The following is a 21,666-nucleotide window of genomic DNA, read 5'->3' as shown; positions in this document are numbered from 1 at the left end:
GGATATGCCAGAGAACCTTCCACAGACGAGCAGTTGCTGGCTCCTCTGCTACAGGGTGCCTTGGGGTTTCCTTAAGGAGCTCCTCTGGGGGCCTGACTGCAGTCCCTCCAGGTTTTAGCACCTCTTCGACCAGCTGCGGTAACATTTGACCGTTTCCCTGGTGCCAACAGTCAGACCATCACTAATTTATCTGAAGCCACAGCACAGCTGTGATCCATAGGGTCTCCATTGTTTGGTGTTTGGATTGCCAGACCTTTCCTCCTGCTGTTGTTGGTAGGTGCCCTCGAGTAGGTTCCGACCCATGGTGACCCTCGACCCCAAAATGACACGCTTCGGGATCCCGCACCATCCTCACACTCGATCCTATGCCGAGCCTGTGGCTGTAGGCACTGTATCAATCTGCCTTGTTGAAGGCCTTCCTCTTTTTCTCTGGCCCTCCAGGTTCCCAGGGACCGGTCTCCCCTGTCCTGACAACACGTCCAAAGTATATAAGTTGTCTCTGAGGGGCACCCTGGCCATACGTCTTCCATGTTGGTTTGCCTTGTAAGCAGTCCATAGTACTTTCCGTATTCTTCTCCAGCACCACAATTCAAATAGATCCATTCTTCTCTGGTCTTCCTTGGTCCATGCCCAACCTACATGTGCACGTGAGGCCATTGAAAATCACGTGGCTTTGGTCAGGTGCACCTTAGTCTGCAAAGCGGCCTTCTTGCTTTTCTCTCTGTGTGTCTTAAGCTGGGACCTTCTACTGCAACCTGTGTGGCACATAGCAACAGGCAAGCCTCCACTGACTGTGCATGTGGCCCAGTGGCCAGGGAATGGGACCCAGCGAGACGCCCTCAGAAGGCAAGGAGTCTAGCGGATGAGAAACTGGGCAACTTATTCCTGTTTCTTTGGTTCCTTATTTCACGGCCTCTAAAAAGAAGCAAAGGGCAATTCAAACCAAGGTGAATGTAGTCAGATACCTAGAGGTACTATTTTAAGACCCAAGATCCTTCATACAAACACCACTGAGGTGAGCGCCACTGCTCAGGCAGTGGCACTTACAGCTAAGTCACTTCGCCGGCTCAGTCCCTAACCCAGCAGGTTGAGGGAGGCTTAAGCTACTCCCAGATGAGAGGGGACGTGGCCATGGGTTAGTCCCAAGCAAGGCAGAAACTTGAATTCGAACTTGGGCTTTTCCTCACTACAGGAGGCCCCTCATCACATCTGGTGAGGGGCCTCCATCCTTCTTGAGAGAGGCTTTCCAGGGCATCATGAGCTCATGTCATTCAGGGCTCCAGGACAGGCATTCGGCTGCGAGAGCTGTGGACAGTGGGCCCAGCGGCGCCCCCCCCCCCCCCGCCCCCGAAGCTGCCTCGGGCTCTCTGTACATGGGAGTCCATAAGGCTGTGGATGGGATGCTTCTCCGTCTGCTCTCACGGCAAAGATCACACCAACACACTCCAGGTCAAAGGAAAAATAAATATCCTTGATCCAAAAAAGCGTATTTTAAAACATCTGTTTTTCCTGGGCGGCTGTCTGGCCTAATTTCTCTGCTTAGGAGCAAAAGGTTTAACAAAAAACGAAGAATCTCAAAGTGATTTTCCTCTACCAGCCTCAGGATCTGAGTACGTTAGAGATGGAAGGGTCTTATAATCCAGGACCCCACCCTCCTAGCCCTTGTTCATAGAAGCAAGAGGACATGGGAAGCGGGTTCTAGCGAGGGACACGTCCCTGAGTCTTCCCCTTCCAAGAGTGGTGGGTTTTGGTCACCATCTGTCCTCCTTTCCTAGGGCCGTCTGCATAACTCAGGAGCCATGCTGGCACAAAGTCAGCAGTTCGAAACCACTAGCTGGTCTGCGGGAGGTCTACCCTGTCTATAATTGGAATCAACTCCATGGCAGGACAGTTTTGTTCTGATTTATTATTATTATTCTTGGAACAGAGTGGATTGAAATAAAAGAACTGCGTGCATGCTCACTTCTGGTGGCCAGAAACAGAAAGTCAAGTTTTGTGTCAGCAGGGTCATGTTTACTCCGAAGGTGGCGAGGTGAGCCTTCCCTGACCCCTGCCAGCCTCTGGGATTTGCCAGCAATCCTGGGCGTGCAGCTGATTCACTCTAATCTCCACCTCTTTCTCTCCTGTCCCAAAACAACAATAACTCCCTGCTATTAAGTGGATGCCAACTCCTAGCAAGCCTATAGGACAGGGTAGAACTGCCCTTGTGAGTTTGCAGGACTGTACCTCTGGAGGGAGTAGAAAGCCCCATCTGTCTCTGGAGGGGCAGCTTGTGGTTTCGAATTGCTGACCTTGCAGGTAGCAGCCCAAAGCTTAACCACTATGCTACTCTGGCCATTGAATGAGGGCCCATCCTAATCTAGTATGACCTTGTCTTGGTGACCTCTGCAGAGTTGATTCCCCAAACAAGGTTGCATTCACATACAAAGCTCAAACACCATCTCTAAGGATTAATCTCATTTTAGGGCCCACAGGTTCTCTAGCCAGTGAGCAATGTGTTGCCTACTTCCGGTAAAAGAGGGCTTGAGACATCGGCTGGTTGCTGCAAGTCTCAGAGCTAACAATATCTCGCACTTTTAAAGGATTCTTCATACCTTACATACAATAAGGCTGAGACTTTCTGTTAACAGCCAGGACTCTCAACCAGTTCATTCTGGTTCTACGCCCTGCTGAGACATTACATTTCTACCCAAGATACACTGAATTATAATCTCCGTTTTAGGTCCATAATCAGGGGCTGTCTTGGACGATCTTGTCTTAGTCTTATTTCAGATGCTCCACCTCACACAACCTTTGAACATGGGGTTGAAACTATCTCTCCAATTCACCCACTAGTCAAAGGAGAGATTGGCTTTCAAATCAAACAGATTGGCTTACAGAAGGAACAGTAATGTGCTCCTTCAAACAATGCACTATGTGCCCAAACCATCGCCATTTCCGAAGCGAGAAGGCACTGAGGAAAAGGGAAGCGAGATCAAGCGGGACAGAGCAAACAGAATGGAAAGAATGGGGCAGGTGGCATGTTGTTAAAAAACAAAACGAAAAACAGAGCAATCTGTATAAAAAATTGTTAAAGGGGAAGCTAATTTACTGAGTAAACTTCCACCTAAAAAAACCACACTAAAATGTTGTCTTTTTTTATTGACCAGACAGCACCCAGCAAGACTAAATAAGCCACAGAAAGCCTGGCTCTGGGCCAGCCTGGGGGCCTTTGGCGTTTACAGCTTTATTGGCAATTGCTTTCATAACGGTACATTTATTCCCTCGAGGGGTGGCCTGGATTCCACTGCAAATATCCTCTGATGACCACAGCAGTGGCTTCTGATAGAGGCCCAACACTGCGCTGGCTGACCGCCCCCACTGCCTCAGCCCGGCCAGCAGCATGGGTGGTAGCTGACCCAGATGTCCTGGTTTCCCCTGGCCAATGAGTTTAGCCCCCTCCTGGCCAAGGGGACAGTTTGCTCCTCTGACACCAGACACTGTCCTGATTTCAACCGATGAGTGGAGAGGGTGGTTTGGGGATCACCCTCACGTCTTGGTGGAAGCCAGCAAATGTGTGGATTCCGTGAGAGCGTGAAGCTGGTGATGTCAGACGTACTGGGTGGAAATTAGTGCGTTCTTCCCCTGCCAGCCAGCACCCTCCCAAGATGATTTCAGAAAAGGAAGGAGACCATCTGAGTAAGAAATCCTCCTGTCTGGGGGCGGAAACCTCACCGCAGCAGCAGTGTTGTGGAGGGCTTCTATCTATCAGTGAGAATGGCAGGCTTTGTTTAGTGAAGGGCTCAACACAATGGTAAAGCCGGGTGTCAGGGAGCTCAGACCAGACCCAAGTCCCTGCTATCTAGTTGACTCTGACTCAGGCCACCCCACACAGGGTGCCTGAGGCTGTAAATCTTTGTGGAGCAGACAGCCCCAACCTCCCACAGAGCACCTGGCGGTGACAGTTCGCCAACCAACACCTGCCAGACAGCATCACCCAAAACCCCAAACCCACTGCCATCGAGTCGATGCCAGCTCACAGCGACCTTCTAAGACAGGGTAGCTCAGCCCGTGAGCTTCCAAGACTGTAACCAACTCTATACGGGAGTGGAGCACCCAGTCTCCCTCCCCCAGAACTGCTGCTGGCTCCCCACCCTGTTTCAAATTGATGTGAGCAGCCCAACGTGGAACCTCCACACCCCCAGAGCTCCCTGAGGAGACGTCCCCCTCCACCCCACCCCACCCACACACACAGGGCGCCTTAGACTAGGTGTACTGTCCACTTCTTTCATCTATTTGATCGAGCTGGGACGTCCCAACACTGAACGTGCACGTGAAATCACGCTGGGGAACTGCTACAATGCAGGCTCGCAATCAGCAAGTCTGGAGGGCTTCCTGTAACGCGGGCACGGCTGGGCGGCACAGCCCACCCGCTGGGTGGCGGTTTACGTCATGGTTGTCATGGGGTCTCTCTCAGCGTGGTCGCTGGTTCACAGACACGAGGATCTGCTGGCAAAATCACTGTAAAAGTCGGCGCCCCGTGCCTGACCACCGACCTTCCTACAGTGCCCCTGAGCTGCCTCTCTCGGGGGTCCGAGGCCCAGCACCCTCCCCAGATGCTTCCTGTTAACATCCAAGCGCGAGAAGCGAGGCCGATGGCGACGTGGCTAATTCGGGCGGAACTCGGAAACTTCCAACAGATGGGATGAGGTCACCACACACCACGCGGGAAGGCACCGGCTGTACCAAGCCCGCCTTTACGCAGTGCGCAATAAGGGGTGCTACTACGCCGATTGGCAGGGGCGTAAGCGGGTTAGCAGGGGTCAGCCAGTCAGGGAGTCCAGTTGATAAGGGAGGAGCCTGCGTCCCCATGAATGAGGCTTTGTGACTGTCCTGCCACTTACCCCTTGCGGGCAATGATTCCAACTGACCGTGGCAGCCCCTGTGGCAGAGTAGAATGGTGCTCTGCAGACTTTTCATGGGCCGGTGTTCCACGGTCACCAGGCCTTTCCTCTGAGGTGCGTCCGGGTGGGTTCAAACCAAGAAGCACCTTTCGGCTAGCAGCGAAAAGTGCATTAACCATTTCTGGCGCCCATTGGTGTCGCCAGTCTTAGTGTCTATTGTTTCGATGGACTTTGCTGTTCCGTCGTGGGGAGGATGCTCCCCTAGATGCCAACAGAAGTGTGATCTTGAAAAGCGGCAGAAGACCGAGGCACCCGCTGATTCCATCTTTATGCAATGTTTGTTAAACAGATGGGGGTGATGGATGTAACAGTTCGCACTTCCTTCCCCCCTCTCCCTTTCATTTCCCACCTCCTGCCTTTCACCCCCAGCGTCCTGGCTAAACTAGTAACTTTCTTCCCCGTTGTCCCCAAATTTGTGGAGTTCTGTGCACACGCACATCAACAAAAGGGGACGCTAATTTCACTTCCCTGACAGTCAGTGAGTTTGATCACCATTCACACTTGCCTTGGCCTGTCCATTTAGTCTTGTGAAGAGCCGATTCACATTTATTGCCCAGTTAAAAATAAACGATTGCTTTTCTCTTGTCATCAATTCCTAAGAGCTCTTTGTAGATTATAAATATTGTCCAAGATAGATACTATTCTCTACCCTACAGGTATTTTTCAAGATTGAAAGCTTGGTCTCTTTTAAAAAAAACCCAAAACTTTACAACTACTAAATGGCAATATCTCTTTTCCTTTTTAGCTTCTAGATGTTCTAGAAGGGAGGTTAAGAACATCCCCTTCCCCAAGAGTACACAAGAGCTCCTTGTAGAATTTGTTACTGCTCATTTTTGTGTATTTACACAGCCTCTGTGGACACCTGGAATGAATTTTTCTATATGAAGTAAGATAGGGCCCGATTCTATTTTCCAGGTAATGTCAGCACCTTTATTAAATATTCCATTCAGTCCTACAAAATTGAAATCTAATCGAAGTTATGATCTATGCTAGGATTTATTTTTTGGATGGGTTTTAACTCGGTCTTACTGCTCTATACATTTTTTTCTGCATGAATAGCATATTGATTTGATTACCGTGGCTTTCGAATTGTATAATATTTGGTAAACCTATTTTTAAAACACACAATGAGTCCTTCTGAGAATGTATTTTCCCCTATGTTTTATGACCCTCTTCTAAACATTTTAAATGCTAGAGAATTCCACTTGGAGTTGCCTTATTTTCACATATTAATTTTGGGACAATCACTATGTGTAGCATAATAAGATTGACATGGATGGGCACACTGGCTGCAACAATGGGCTCAAGTCTGGGAATAATGCTGAGGATGGCGCCGGACTGTGCTGTGCTTCGTTCTGTTGTGCGTGGTGTCACTATGGTTGAGCGGACTCGATAGCACCTAACAACACTCAGTAAGTTATTAAACAAACTGATATCATGTCGTGCTGTCTTTGTGCACAGCTCCCTGATTGCCAGTGAGATTAATTGCCCTTTTTTACATGCTCATTGGCTATTTGGATTTTCCTATCATACCTTTTGAATTTTTTGATTTTAAAAATAATGTGGGTTAAAATAATTTTTATTCCTAATTTTTGTCAGTTTCTTATAGATCCTAACTAGTGATTATCCTTTTTAGAGGTGGTCCAAATATTTCCTGCTAGTTATCATTTGTCACTTGACTTGGCTATGAAAAAATATTGGAATGGTTACATTGTGCTGCGAGGGGCCCCTGAGTCCATTCCAACTCACGGCAACAGTGTGCACCACAGAATGAAGCGCTGCCCGTCCTCTCCATGGTTGTTCTGTGGGAGCCCACGGTTGCAGCCACTGTGTCCATCCATCTCGCGGAGGACCGTCCTCTTTCCTGACCTGCTGCTTTTCCAAGCAGGATGTCAATTTTCAGGGATGGGTCTCTCCTAATCATAATGCCCAAAGCACGTGAGACAGAATGTCGCCATCCTCACTACCAAGGAACATTCTGGCTGTACTTCTTCCCAGACAGATTTGTTTGTTCTGGTAGCCCACGGGACGTCCATTCTAGTGGCACAGTGATTACGGATTGGGCTGAAATGAACAAGTCAGACTCTAAAATTAAGAAGCCTAACATCATGACATTGTCACGTCATTGGCAAATTAGTCAGTGGACCACATTACCGAGTTCATAAGGACACCTCTGCTTGGCGATTTCTGTTCAATGAAAACAATGGCATGTCAAATACGTGGTTAAAGAAATTTCCGTTAGAATGTTGAGAAGTTAACCATACATTTAATAAAAGCAATAAAACCCCCAGGAAACTTAGCCTGCAGCCCTTCAGCCCTGTGCCAACATGTGTTCCAAAGTGTTTTAGCTTGGCCAGTAAGTGCCTGGAGGCATACCACTCCCCCAGCAGCCCTCCTGCCTAAATGGGCTCTGCTGACAGATGTCACGGAACCATCTACCAGGCACCTGGTTCTGCTTGCTCTGGGGCTGCCAAGTCTCAGCTGCTGTTTCTTGCCCTCTCATCTCTGGTTTTATAGCGCTCTCTGTCTCCTGGGTCCAGGAGTTTCTCTAGATCTAAAGGATGATGAGCTCCATCCCCAGTTCTTCTTTCTTGATGGTGGTGAGGTCCCCCTTCTGCCTCTGGGATGGTGAAATTGACCAACCAATCCCCACCCCTTAGGATTCTGTACACCTTATTTGCATGGTCCCACCTCCACTTCTTCCTTGCAAATATATGTTTTTAAATAACATGAATGGTGGCTATACACATGGATTTCACCAAGTGGGATACACAGGGATCAAACTGGTTACAACTGTGAGAGGAGACAAAGGAGAAGGTCAATGTCATCAGCCAAAACAAGGCCGGGGCTGACGTGGAGCATATGCAAGTTCAGGATGAAGGCAGAGAAAACTAAGATGAGTGCAGAAGAGCCAACACACGACCTTGAGTCTATCCCACCTGAATTTAGACAGCATCTCAAAAACAGAGTTGGTGCATTGAACACTAATGACTGAAGTCTGAGCAATGTGCCTCTAGGGCATGGCTGAGAAGACGCTGTCCTGACCAGAGAACTATATGAATCATCCCGGATTTGAATTGTAAACGATCACACCTCATAATCTTGTTTTTCAGGTCTGTGTGGAGGGCAGAGTAGGTCAACTGGCAAAACACAATTCATAAAGTTAAGGCTCTACATCCTAGTACGGCGGGTGTCTCTGGAGTCTTAAAATCTTGCAAGTGGCCATGTATTGGAAGCAGCTTTTAGTTTTGCGCAGGGGCAATATCATAGCCAGTGAGGTTTATCCGAGGCGTGTTTTATTGCTAATTGGAAGCAGCTGTGATCTCTTCCCATCTGGAGCCAGAGAGGATGAAGAAAAATGAAGACTCAAGAAAGCAATTAGTAGTTCAAAGGACTAATGACCCATGTGGACCACAGGCTGCTCTAGCATGAGACCAGCTGCATGGCTTGGAACCAGACTCCCACTCTGCCCCCGACCATGATAGAAAGTCCCGGATAGAGGGGGTGAAAAAAAGAGAGAGCCGAACTTGAGTCAAAAAGACATCCGACCAGACTTACTGGTCTAAAAGGGACCAGAGGAACCCCTGAAACGATTGCCCCAAGACAAAGTGAAATGGGACACATGTTCAAAGGCCACCTGTTAGCCCAATAATGTCGTTAGGGGCCATCAAGTCCGTTCCAGCCCGTAGCAACCCTATGCACGATGGAACAAGACACCGCATGGGCCTGGGCCATCCTCGCAACGGCTCCTATGCCTGAGCCCATTGATGCAGCCTCTGTGTCCATCCATCCCCTTGAGAGCCTTCCTCTTTTTTACCGCCCCTCCACTGTACCAATCATGATACCTTTCTCCAGGGACTGGTCTCTCCTGACACGATGTCCACAGTGTGTAAGACAGTCTTGCCATGCTTGGCTCTAAGGAGCACTGTGGCCATACTTCTTCCAGGACAGATTGGTTTGTCCTTTCAGTAGTCCATTGTCCTTTCAGTAAGCCCCAGAATACACGTGACTATCAAACACCACCACCCGTTCACAATGCGCCCCTTAGAGCAGTCAACTGCATGAGACAAAAAAGCCAATGTTTGCCCACCCCTGACGATGGGGTGACAGCAAGGGGCAGGCAAACCAGAATAATGGACACAGGGAAACCCAGGGAGGAAACGGGGCGAGTGCTGACACACTGTGGGGGTTGCAGCTGGGCCTAAGGAACTATGTAGGTATGAACTATGGATTGGAAACTGAATTTGCTACAGAGCCTCCCATCCAGAGCACAATGATATCTTTAAAAGATGAACACTCAATATCCCCATAAAACAATCAAAAGACAGCATGCACATCTAAATGCAGGGTCTGCAATGGTCGATTCTCTAAAACAAGGACACATATTTCCAGTAGGCACAGAGACAGACTTTCAATCTCATGAACAATCTCAGAAAACTAAATTTCAACAAGAGCAGAGGGAAGGTTATCTCAGAAACAATCAACCGGGATGAAAATGACTCAAGTGTGCAAAGAAATGTGCTCTCACACGCAATCAGGAGCCTCCCTGTCTGGAGGTCCACTGGCCATCCTGGGATTTCCATTTGTCATCACCATCAGAGGGACCTGTGTCCAGAGTTTAGGAAAATGGATCTGGCTTTGGACCTTCAAGTTACAAGTCCCACAGTGATAGAAAGAAGTCAAGGGTACACCCTGAGAACAACTAATTCGGACAGAGTTTTCAGAAGATTATGTTCGTGAGACAAGAATGCTCTATGTGTTCCACCCCCAACATACACACACACACACACACACACACACACACATACACACACACACACAAATATGGGCTCGTCTTAGGGAAAAAATAATAATACATATCACCCAGTATTTGTTAAAGTGAAGAATTCCTGGTGCACTGCTCAGTCTGCATGTGGGTCTGAAAGACTGTGTGTTTACATTTTGTTAAAATGTAACCATCTGCTATTCTTCTTTCCATATCGCCTACCTTGAAACGCGTTGTCCAAAATGGTTACATTGCAGTTCATATCCTTCTCTCTTCCCCCACCAGAGAAGACCCAATAAAACAGAGATAAGCGAACTTTGAACAAGTGTTGTCATGTAGAAACGTGTTAGATTTCTAGACACCAGGCAACATCTTAAACTTACTTTAGGTGGAATATTTACCAACATGGCACTGGTCTGGATCACAGAATGACACAGACAATTCACATCAGTACTACCATCCTTCTTTGGTATCCAATCGTTTCAAATGAAAATGAGGTCTAGAGCCCTGGGAAGGCATGGAGGAATCTTAAATGCAAAGTGCTAAGTGAGAGAAGTCTGTTTCCCAAAGTGACATGCTGGGTGTTCCAACTAGATGCTATTCTGGGGAAAACAAAATTACAGAGGCAGAAAAAAACCAACAACAAAGAAACATAGATCAGGGAAGAGGAAGGGAGGAGGGAAAGGTTAAATAGAATATGAAACTATTCAGTATGATCCTGTTAAAGCGGACACTTGCCATTATACATTGGTCCAAATCCATCAAATGGTGCGACACCATGTGACCATGTAAACTGTTTATTATTTCCCCCAACAATTTTATTGGCATGGAATTCACATATCATATAATCAAACAGTTCAATCACATCAAGAAGAGCGGTAATCATTGCCACAAATAAGTATTTCTATGTAAACTGGGGGCTTTAGTTAACAATAATTTACTGCTATTGGCTCCCCAATTATAACAAATGTACCCCAATGCAAGATGTTATAGTGGGAAAAACTCTGGGAATAGGGGAACTGCACTTTCTGCTTAATTTTTCTGTAAACCTGAAATTGCTTTTTTTTTTTTTTTTTAAATCAAGTCTATTGATTAGAAAAAAGAAAACTTATAGCAGGCTTACAAGTTAAACAAGTGAGTATTCTTTTCATTTTCTGAAAATGTGTGATTTTTGTCTTAACCCAAGAATGGACCCCTGGCCCCAAAGCATTTACAATAGCTTCAACTCTTATACATCAGTTTAAGAACATGAGATTAGCTCGGAAGCAGGTACATTCCACAGATAAATGTTACAGGTTAGCTGTTGGTTGACTGCTTTTAATGACCCCCAAAGCATGAAGTTGGGTTATTTTTTCTTGATCAAATCCAAATAGTCTGAGTATTTCTTTTGAGTGTTCTCCCAGGTGTGGACTTGGCCTGGGAAGAGCAAGGGCTGGGGTTTTGGACAGAAATGGAACTGGTGTTGGCCACCCATCCTAAGAGAGGGGCATCCCTCCTCCACAAGCTGAGATAAATCACCCTAGGACAGGACAGGAGTCACGCAGGCATCTAAGCCCTGGGAGATCTCACCCCATTCAGCTTGTGTCTTTAAGGAAAATCTGTCTGCAGCAAGTGTCTTCAGCTTTGGCCGGTCTGGGGTGCTCAGCTGCCTGGAAAGCTTGTAAGGATCGAGACCCAGCCCCTTCAGAAATTTCTCATAGATAGGGGTCTCAAAAGCCCCCATGGCCATGAATTTCCCATCAGAGGTCTGATAGGTGTCAGAGAAGGGTGCTCCATGCTCATGTAGATTGTCTCCCTTGGGCCTGTTAAAATTATCCAAATTCTGCATGTACCACAGCAGAGACACTAGCATATGCTATGCCTTGGGTCACATCAGCATCGATGACTTGTCCCCTACCAAACTGGGCACATTCAAAAACAGCCATCACAATACCCATCGCGCCCAGAATACCTCCTCCTACTGAGGAAGCCAAGAAATTTGGAGGCACATATGGCTTCTGGTGCATTATGCCAAATTTAGACAACACGCCTGACAAAGCCGGAAAGTTAATACCGTAATCTTTGACGTGGCAGTACTTACTGGACACGTTCATTCCAGTAGAGACCTTTGCCTAGATGAGTCGTGGGTTCTTCGGTAAGATTTCCTCGGGCAAAAGCTTCCCTTTTCCCAGAGCCCCTCGGTACAGGATCGATGAGTACATCAGACTGAAGACAGATTTGCTCAAGAATGGCAACACCTTCTGGAAAATTCATATTCAGAGCCAGCGATCACTTGCTGTGGTTCACAAATTTAAACCTGTCTTTTAGGTTCCAGTCCATGCGATCACCTGAGGTCCAAAGTCTGCTGGAATCATCCCGCAGAGGGAAGGGGGAAACTTCCCGGCCAACTCCAGCACCAGGACTTTGCTCAATGCCATCTGCGCTCTCTGTGGGCCAATCCCACAGAGATTGGTGTGAGCTAAGGAGCTAGAAGCAGTCTTCTTAAACTGAAGTCCAGAACTTTGTGGGAGGAGTTTCAAAAACAGAAGTCACAACCTGCCAAGAGTCCAGAAAAGTTTTTAAAGTTCGCTTTCTGGGTGAGCTGTCTCCTAGTTTCCGTTGCTCTTACAGCCAGTGATGTGATTGGAATGTTTAACAACCAGTTTGCTGCCCTGAATACCATTTTCTTTATTAAAAAAAGATACCCTGAAAGATAGTTTGTGACTTCATACAGTTAATACTTAACAAAGAACACTAAAAGGGGCACACAAAACTAGATTTTAAGAAAGAGCTTTAAATTATTGATGAAAACATATCAAATAATACCTGACCAAAAAACAATCAAGCTGTTATTTAAGATCTTCCCATCTTGCTTCTTGATTGGTGCTCTCACTTGCAATATTCTTTGCTTTTATTACAAGCATAGTTCCATCTAATTTTTATACCTATGGATGGAGTGAACATTTTAAAGGTTTTTAGAATATGCTGTTGCATGGATGACCATTAAAAAAGAAAAAAAGAAAGAGTAAGGAATGTCAATTTGTGACTTCCACATTGCACAGCCTTAGAGAGAACCCTGATTACAAAGGCCATTTTAACAACCAGTTCGTCGAACTCAACAGAAAATTAGGTGTCAGTTCTGTTGAACAAGTTTGAACCAGCTGAATCCCACCTCTGCTATAGCCCAGCTCCTTTTGTGCACACCCACGGCACGTCTTTCATTTCTGTTGCTACAGGCCATGGAGTGGGCTCTGACTCACAGACACTCCGCATACAAAAGGACAAACACTGCCTGGTCCTGGGCCATCCGTGTTTGAGCGCATGCTGTAGCCACTGTGTCGATCCATCTCATAGCTTCTAGAAGACAGCATATTCTCTGTGTTTACCCTCGACATCATGACAAATAAGGGAAGGCCAGTGTCAAAGATTAGGGAGATTCATCCAAATACTAGAATTTTCCCTAGAGAGTGAGCATTCCTACATTTATCTAAACATTCGGAAATTCTTTATTATGGCTAGTTTTCTTGTTTTGTTTTGGACAGTAGCTCTTTGAAGTTGTGTTATTATGCAAATAACAAAGACTCACATAGATTCTTAGAAAATGCTAAAAAGTACAAGGGGGAGGGAAAGATCTTTTGAAATCCCATCACCCAGAGGTGGCCTCTGTTAACACTTATATCTGCCTTCTTCTACGTAATTTTCTCTGTAGATTGTAATAACTGTATGTACAGTTAGACATTTTGCCCATTTTACATATACGGTGTGCCATATTGTCTGATGTGAACTTTAGTTCTATGTCATTATTTATTTTTTTAATCGTTTTATTGGGGGCTTGTACAACTCTGATCACAATCCATACATATATCCATTGTGTAATGACTTGGGCTTTTTTTAAGCCACAAAAACTTGAGCATTTATTGTATAACAATAACATTTTCCTACATGAATATATCATTATAACACACTGAAGAAATTTAATACTGACAATATTTTCTAATAAATTCTTTTATAAGTGCTCTGCATTGAAATTTATAATTATTATTTTTAATAATTTTACTGGGAGCTCATACAACTCATCACAATCCATACATAAATCCATTGTGTCAAGCACATTTGTACATTTGTTGCCATCATCATTCTCAAAACATTTGCTTTCTACTTGAGCCCTTGGAATCAGCTCCTCATTTTTTTCTCCTCCCTCCCCACTTCCCCCTCCCTCATGAACCCTTGATAATTTATAAATTATCATTATTTTGTCATATGTCACACCATCTGACATCGCCCCTGACCACGTTTCTGTTGTCCATCCCCCAGGGAGGAAGTTATATATAGATCCTTGTAAATCGGTTCCCCCTTTCTATCCCACCTTCCTTCCACCCTCCCATTATTGCCACTCTCACTACTGGTCCTGAAGGGATCATCTGTCCTGGATTCCCTGTGTTCCCAGTGCCTATCTGTACCAGTGTACATCCTCTGGTCTAGCCAGATTTGTAAGGTAGAATTGTGATCATGATAGTGGGCGGAGAAGGAAGCATTTAGGAACTAGAGGAAAGTTATGTGTTCCATCATTGCTATACTGCACCTCACTGGCTTGTCTCCTCCCCGTGACCCTTCTGTAAGGGGATGTCCAGTTGCCTACAGATGGGTATTAGGTCCCCAATCTGCACTCCCCCTCATTCATAATGATTTGATTTTTTGTTCTTTGATACCTGATCCCTTTGACACTTCGTGATCACACAGGCTGGCATGCTTCTTCCATGTGGGATTGTTTGTTGCTTCTGAGCTAGATGGCTACTTGTTTACCTTCAAGCTTTTAAGACCCCAGATGCTATATCTTTTGACAGCCGGACACCATCAGCTTTCTTACCTACTTTTGCTTATGCACCCATTTTTCTTCTGCGATTGCATTGGGAAGGTGAGCACACAATGATATGATTTTTTTGTTCTTTGATACCTGATAATGGATCCATGTCATTATAGTAGTAGTTATACAATAATTAGTGGAACAGATTACTCTAATTTATTTACTGTCCCTTGTGGATAAATATTTGGACCTCTCTTTACTTATGCATCCACTGGTCTGTCAGTTTTGTGCTTGCTTGTCGCTGTGATGCCAGAAACAATGTGAGTGATGTTTCAAATGCTGGTAGGGTCACCGAAAGTGAACAGGTTTCAGCAGAGCTTACCTTCAGACTGAGAGTAGACTATGGATGAGGAGTAGGCTATCTACTTCGGAGGGATTTGCCAATGAAAATTTAATGAAAGAAGTAAACCCTTGTCAGATAAAGTGCAGAAGATGAGCCCCCTCAATGGAAGGCACTCAAATATGACTGAGAAAGAGCTGCCTTCCTACTTGTTAGGTGCCTTCAAGTCTGTTCCAGCCCATAACAACCTTAGGCACAACAGAAGAAAACACTACTTGGTCCTGCACCATCCTCACAATTGTTCCGATGCTTGAGCCCATTGTTGCAGCCACGGTGTCCATCCATCTCCTTGAGGCCCCCCGCCCCCGTCCTCTGCTTTACCAACATGATGTCCTTCTTCAGGGACTGGTCTCTCCTGGCATGCAGAGTCTACTTCTGAGTAGAGTAGACCATAATAATACCAATGGAGTAAAGCTATGAGGACTTTCATTTGCTGATAGAGCATGACTCAAAATAAGAGGAAACGTCTGCAAACATCCATTAATAATCAGAACATTGAATGTATGAAATATGAATCTATGAAATCAGAAGTTGGCAAAGATTCAAGGGAACACAGATAGATTGAACATAGATCGATATCCTAGGTATTAGTGAAATACAATGGCCATTCTGAATCAGATAACCATGGCTTACCATGCCAGAAATGACATATTGAAAGGAGTGGTATCATTTTCATCATAAAAAGGGCACATTTAAAGATCTATCTTGAAGTACAATAATACTCATGATAGGATAATATCTTTTATACATCTACATGGATGTCCAGCCAATTAATTCAACTATTATTAAAATATATACTCCAACCACTAAAGCTAAGTAGTGATAATGAGATTGAAGGATTCTACCAACTTCTTCTATATGAAGTTGATCAAATCTACAATCAAGATACATTGATAATTATTGGTATTGGAATGCAAAAGTTGGAAACAAAGAGGAAAGTACGATAGTTGTAAAATATGACCTTGATAGAAACAAAGATGGAGATAACAGGATAGAATTTTGTAGGCCAAAGACTTCTTCATTGAAAATATATTATTCAAACAATATAAACTGTGACTTTAGACATGGACCTCACCAGACAGAATATATAGAAATCAAATTGACTACATCTGGGGAATGAGATGATGGAGAAGGTCAATATCAGGTGGCAAATGAGGCCAGGGACTGACAGAGACCATCAATTGTTCATAAGCAAATTCAGATTGAAGGAGCTACCTAATTGGGTTGAAGCCCAAGAAAATTAAAACAAGTCCACAAGAGCCAAAATATGACCTTGAGTGTACCCCATCTGAATTTAGACAGCATCTCAAAAGCAGATTTGAATCATTGAACACTAATGACATAAGACCAGACAAGCTGTGAGATGGCATCAAGAATATCATATATGAAGGACTAAGGTGCACCTGACCCAAGCTGTGGTATTTCCAATTGCTTCATATGCATGTAAATGTTGGACATTGAATAAGGAAGATTGAAGAAGAATTGATGTATTTTCATTATGTTGTTGGCAAAAAAATGATAAAAGTACCATGCACTGACAAAAGAAGAGAAAAATCTGTCTTAGAAGATGTGTAGCCAGAATGCTCCATAGAAACCAGAATGATGACACTTTATCTCACATACTTTGCACCAGTTACCAGGAGGGACCAGTCCCTGAAGAAGGACATCATGCTTGGCAAATTGAGGAATAGCGGAAAAAGAGGAGTACCTTCAACGAGCCAGGTTAACACCGTAGCTGTCACAAAGGGCTCAAACAGCAAAAAATTTGAGGGTGGCATAGGACTGGGCAGTGATCTGTAATTCAGAAGGTCACTATGCGCTAAAACCAAATTTGGCAACACCTAACAAAACTCCCCACAGCAGGGTTAGCAGGTCTCCTCTACGGGATGGAAATTGAGTAGCACCTGATCCCTCACCAAAGGATCATGATCAGTCACGTAGGTAGAAAGGAAGGCAGAAAGGTATCAGGAAGGGCAGACTGCTTACTTCTGAATTGCAGCTTTAGCTGTTTTCACAGGCCATCAGCGTGTCTGAAAGTGGTGAGCTCTTAAAGCCTCGTGGTGGTACTAGTAGGCCAGACTGATCAGGCTGTGACATGAGGACTGTGCGGTTACAGTCAAAATTACTTTGTGCCAGATGTGGAGACACAGAAATGAACGACTGTATTTTAAGAGGGAAACTGATACTTTTCTTGTTATTGTTATTAGGTGCCATAAGATCAGTTCTTACTCATAACGATCCTATGAACAACAAAGTGGTCCCTGACCAGTCCTGCACCATGGTCACAACCATTGCTATGTTCTGTTTCATGGATGCAGCCACTCTGTCACTCCGTCTCATTGAAGGTCCTTCTCATCTTTACTGACCCTCCATTTTTCCAAGCATGATGTCCTTTTCTAGGGACCGGTTGATCTTAATACCATGTCCAAAGTAAATGAGATAAATCTTGCCACTTCTGTATCTTTCTGGCTGTACTTCTTCCAAGACAGATTTCTTTACTGTCTGGCAGCCCTGGCACATTCACTGTTCTTCATTAACACCATCTTCCAGGGCATCGATCTTCTCTGGTCTTCTTTATTCACCGTCTAGCTCTCCCATGCATGTGAGGCCACTGAACATGCCAGGAACTCAGGTGCTCCTTAGTTCTCAAAGTGGCCTCTTTGTTCTCTACCACCTTAAGAGGTCTTTGGCATTAGCATTTGCCCATGATAATATGCCTTTTGATTTCTTCATGGCTGTGTCTATGAACATTGATTGTGGAACCAACTAAAATGAAATTCTTGACAATTTCAATCTTCTCTATTCATCATGCAATTATTTATTAATCCAGTTGTGATGCTTCTGTATAAAAATAAAAGCCAAGCCACTGCCAATGAGTTGATTCTGATTCACAGTGACCTTATCTAGGGTTTCTGAGGCTGTGAATCTTTACAGACATGCTCATCTTTCTCTCAAGAAGCAGCCAGTGGGTTTGAACCACCCACCTTCCATCCAGAGTGGTACTTGATAGGTAGGAGACATGTGCAGAGAACAGTGTGCACAGATAGAACATACTTGCAGGTCAGTGTGTGGGTCATGGAAGCTCCCCATGGAAATGACACCTGCACAGAATCATAAAGAATTAATCAGGAGACACTAGTTGAGTCAAGTGGAGATGAGCATTTTTGACAGAGGAGGGTCAGGGGCTAAGGCACTCCATATGTTTTCACAGCCCCCAGGGGGTATTATTTATGTTTTATTGCCATGCCAAGGCATTCGACTGTGTGGATCATAACAAATTATGAGAAGAACGGGAAGTCGAGAGTAATTCATTGTGCTCATAAAGAACTTGTACATGAATCAAGAGACAGTTGTGCAAACAGAACAAGGTTTAAAAGGGATGCAACAGGGTTGTATCCTTTCGCCACACACGTTCAATCTGCATGCAGAGCAAACCATCCGAGAAGCTGGAAGCTATGGGGAAGAATGTGGCGTCAGGAGGGGAGGAAGGCTTGTTAGACCATGATATGCAGATGGCACAGCTTTACGTGCTAAACGAAGAAGAGCTGTTGAAGAACTTGCTGGTGAAGAGCCATGATTGCAGCCTTCCATATGGCTTACAACTCAGTGTAAAGAAGACCAAAATCCTCACAACTGGACCAATAAGTCCCCGTGATAATGGGGAAAAGGTTGCAATTTTCAAGGATTTTGCCTTGTTTGGATCCACAATCAATGCTCATAGAAAGATCAGTCAAGAAATCAAAAGATGAGTTGCATTAGGTAAATCTGCTGCGCAAGACCTCTTTAGAGTATTGAAGAGCAAGGATATTACTTTGAGGACTAAGATATATCTGACCCAAGCCATGGTATTCTCCCTTGTCTTGTATGCTTGTAAAAGTGGAACACTGAAGAAAGACCGTAGAAGAATGGATGCATTTGAATTGTGGTGCTGGAGCAGAACGTAAAAAGTACCATGGACTGCTAAAAGGACAAACTGACCTGTGTTGGAAGAAGTAAGGACAGAGTTCTCCTTAGAGGCAAGGATGACAAGGCTTGGTCTTACCTACTTTGGACATATTGTTACAAGAGACTAGTCCCTGGAGAAGGACATCATACTTGGTAAAGTGGAGGGGCAGCAAAGGAGGAGAAAGCCCTCAAAGGGATAGATTGACACAGTGACTGCAACAGTGGGCTCAGGCACAGGAACAATTGTGAGGATGGTGGAGGACCAAGCAGTGTTTCATTCTGTTGTGCATGGGGTCACTATGCATTGAATAGACAACAACAATGAGTCGGAATCCACGTGGTGGCAGGGAGCTGGGGTTTTAGTTTTGACAGAATTCCCATTATAAACAGAATCTCACCGGGAAGTCGTCTTCCTGATATCCATATGTCCCAGGAGTTTAGGGCTTGGGATAACACTGAGGTCTCCGTAAAATTTAGAGTTTGGTTCTTGGGGATTTTTTTTCTCCCAAAGTAACGTTCTTATTCTCAAGGGAATTGATTCTGCAAAATATTCCTGATACGCAATTCCTGGCTTGTGGTGTCACACTACAAGATGTGGGGAGCCCTTTACATTCCTCCAAATTAGTAATTCCAGTGGTTTAAATGCTCACAATGAATAGATATGGGAAAGTAGCTGCACATACTCTCAGGCATAATATTCTTTAGATTTGGGAAACAGGTAAGTATTTTGAGGGGGGGGAAACCCTCTTGCCCTTTGGAAAAAGTATTAGTTGTTTTCTTTCTATAAAAATAAAAGGCCACTGGGCATTTATAGAGGTCTAAATACAAGCATGAACATATATAAATATATTTATATATGATGATGGGGAAATAGATCTATGTGCATATATTTATAGGCTTAGTATTAAGGTAGCAGAAGGACATTGGGCCGCCACTCAAGTACTCCCTCAAGGCAAGAGCACTTTGTTCTGTTGTTCTCTTAAAGTGGCATTCCATGAAGCTCACCTTCTTGATCACCAAAGACAAATGGGTGCATGAGCAAATGTGGTGACGAAAGCTGATGGTGCCCGACTATCAAAAGATATGTGTCTGTGGTCTTAAAGGCTTGAAGGTAAACAAGCAGCCATCTAGCTCAGAAGCAACAAAGCCCACATGGAAGAAGCACACCAGCCTGTGTGATCACGAGGCGTCGAAGGGAGCAGTTAGCAGGCATCAAAGAACAAAAACAAATCATACCATTGTGAATGAGGAGGAGGGCAGAGTGGAGACCCAAAGTCCATCTGTAGGCAAATGGACATCCCCTTACAGAAGGGTCATGGGAAGGAGACGAGCCAGTCAGGGTGCAGTATAGCACCGATGAAACATGCAATTTTCCTCTAGTTCTTTAATGCTTCCTCCCTGCCTGGCTCCCCCGCCCACCCAACATCATGATCCCAATTCTACCTTACAAATCTGGCTAGACTAGAGGATGTACACTGGTACAGATAGCAACTGGAAACACAGGGAATCCAGGACTGATAAAGCCCTCAGATCCAATAATGAGAGTAGCAATATCAGGAGGGGAAGGGGAAGGGGAATGCGGAGGAGAAAGATCACAATGATCTACATATAACCCCTTCCCTGGGGTACAGACAACAGAAAAATTGGTGAAGGGAGACATCAGACAGTGTAAGACATGACAAAATAATAATAATTTACAAATTATCAAATGTTCCTGAGGGAGGGAGGGTGGTGGAGCGAGGGGAAAAAGGCTCAAGTAGAAAGAAAATGCTTTGAGAATGATGATGGCAACAAAAGCACAAATGTGCTTAACACAATGGATGGATGGATGGATGGATGGATGGATGGATGGATGGATGGATGGATGGATGGATTGTGATAAGAGTTGTATGAGCCCCAAGTAAATTTACTTTTAAAAACAATAATTTTTTTTTAAAGAAAGAGAGAAAACGTGGAGTTCCAGTGGGAAGCCCATTAACATTTTAGGCAAATCTTTCCTTTTGTTTTGTTGTTTGTTTACAGTTACTAAAAATGGTCCCTTAACTTTTTGGACGCTAAAAACTGTTTTTCTTTAATGAAATAACGAGAGTAGCTTGTTTCTCATAGATTCTGCTGCTGTTGTTTTTTTCCTGTCAAAGCCCTTATGAGGCGAAATAAAAAAATGGTCACTAAATGTTAGCCCCCAACTTTTTTTTTTTTTTTAACTTTCCAGTACTTGAAGTAAAAACCTGGGAACCACTGACCCATGTAATGGCGTCCAAGCCACTTAGCAGGACACTAAATGCTCCATGCTGCCTGAAAAAAATAAAAAATCATAAAAGGCCATTAAATATTCTCCTAAGAAACCAAGTTAACTGCCATTGAGTCAGCTCTGATCCATGGAAAGCCTGTGTGGGCCAGAGTAGCAGGGTACACCAGAGGGTTCTCAATGGCTGGGTTTTTTTGGGGAGTAGATCACCAGGCCTTTGTGCTGAAGCACCTCGGGGAAGACCCAATCCTCCAAACACTAGGTGAGCACCCAAACGTGCGAGCCACTTGCATCCCCCAGGAACGTAACTACGCTGAGGGGTAAAAATCCAGAAGCAACTATTATTCCAAAACAAGAGGCACCATCCCAATTTCTTTGATTCCCAAATCCCAGTTGGGAAGCAGGGAAAAGACGGGGTGGGGACGAAGGGATTCCAGAAGGACAGGATTGTTTCCCATTTCCTGATAGTTTCTAGTAGGCAAATGCTTGCAGAGAGAATTGGCTGGTAGGAAATTCATCTGGCTGAGGCAGTGGACAGTGTTGCGTGGGAGTTGCTTTGTGGACAGTTGGGCCACTGTCAGC

At 44.8% G+C, this 21,666-nt stretch overlaps 1 long non-coding RNA gene and 1 pseudogene across 1 annotated transcript in view; one reads left to right on the top strand and one right to left on the bottom strand.

Moving 5' to 3' along the window:
* The window catches only part of LOC123522229, a 45,508-nt gene extending 33,409 nt beyond the window's left edge, over positions 1–12,099 (bottom strand). Inside the window, exon 1 of the long non-coding RNA XR_006680515.1 lies at positions 11,789–12,099. This is a non-coding gene — a long non-coding RNA (uncharacterized LOC123522229). The remainder of the gene's footprint in view (positions 1–11,788) is intronic.
* On the top strand, positions 8,188–8,319 carry LOC115871042 (annotated as a pseudogene).
* Positions 12,100–21,666: the final 9,567 nt, after the last annotated feature.

The sequence above is a fragment of the Echinops telfairi genome, unplaced genomic scaffold, assembly GCF_000313985.2.
Source record: "Echinops telfairi isolate 266 unplaced genomic scaffold, ASM31398v2 ScPeMD7_3533;HRSCAF=4204_0, whole genome shotgun sequence".
NCBI classification, from domain to species: Eukaryota; Metazoa; Chordata; class Mammalia; order Afrosoricida; family Tenrecidae; genus Echinops; species Echinops telfairi.
The sequence above is the reverse complement of the archived record's forward strand: the minus strand, read 5'-3'. Positions and strand labels throughout refer to the sequence as shown.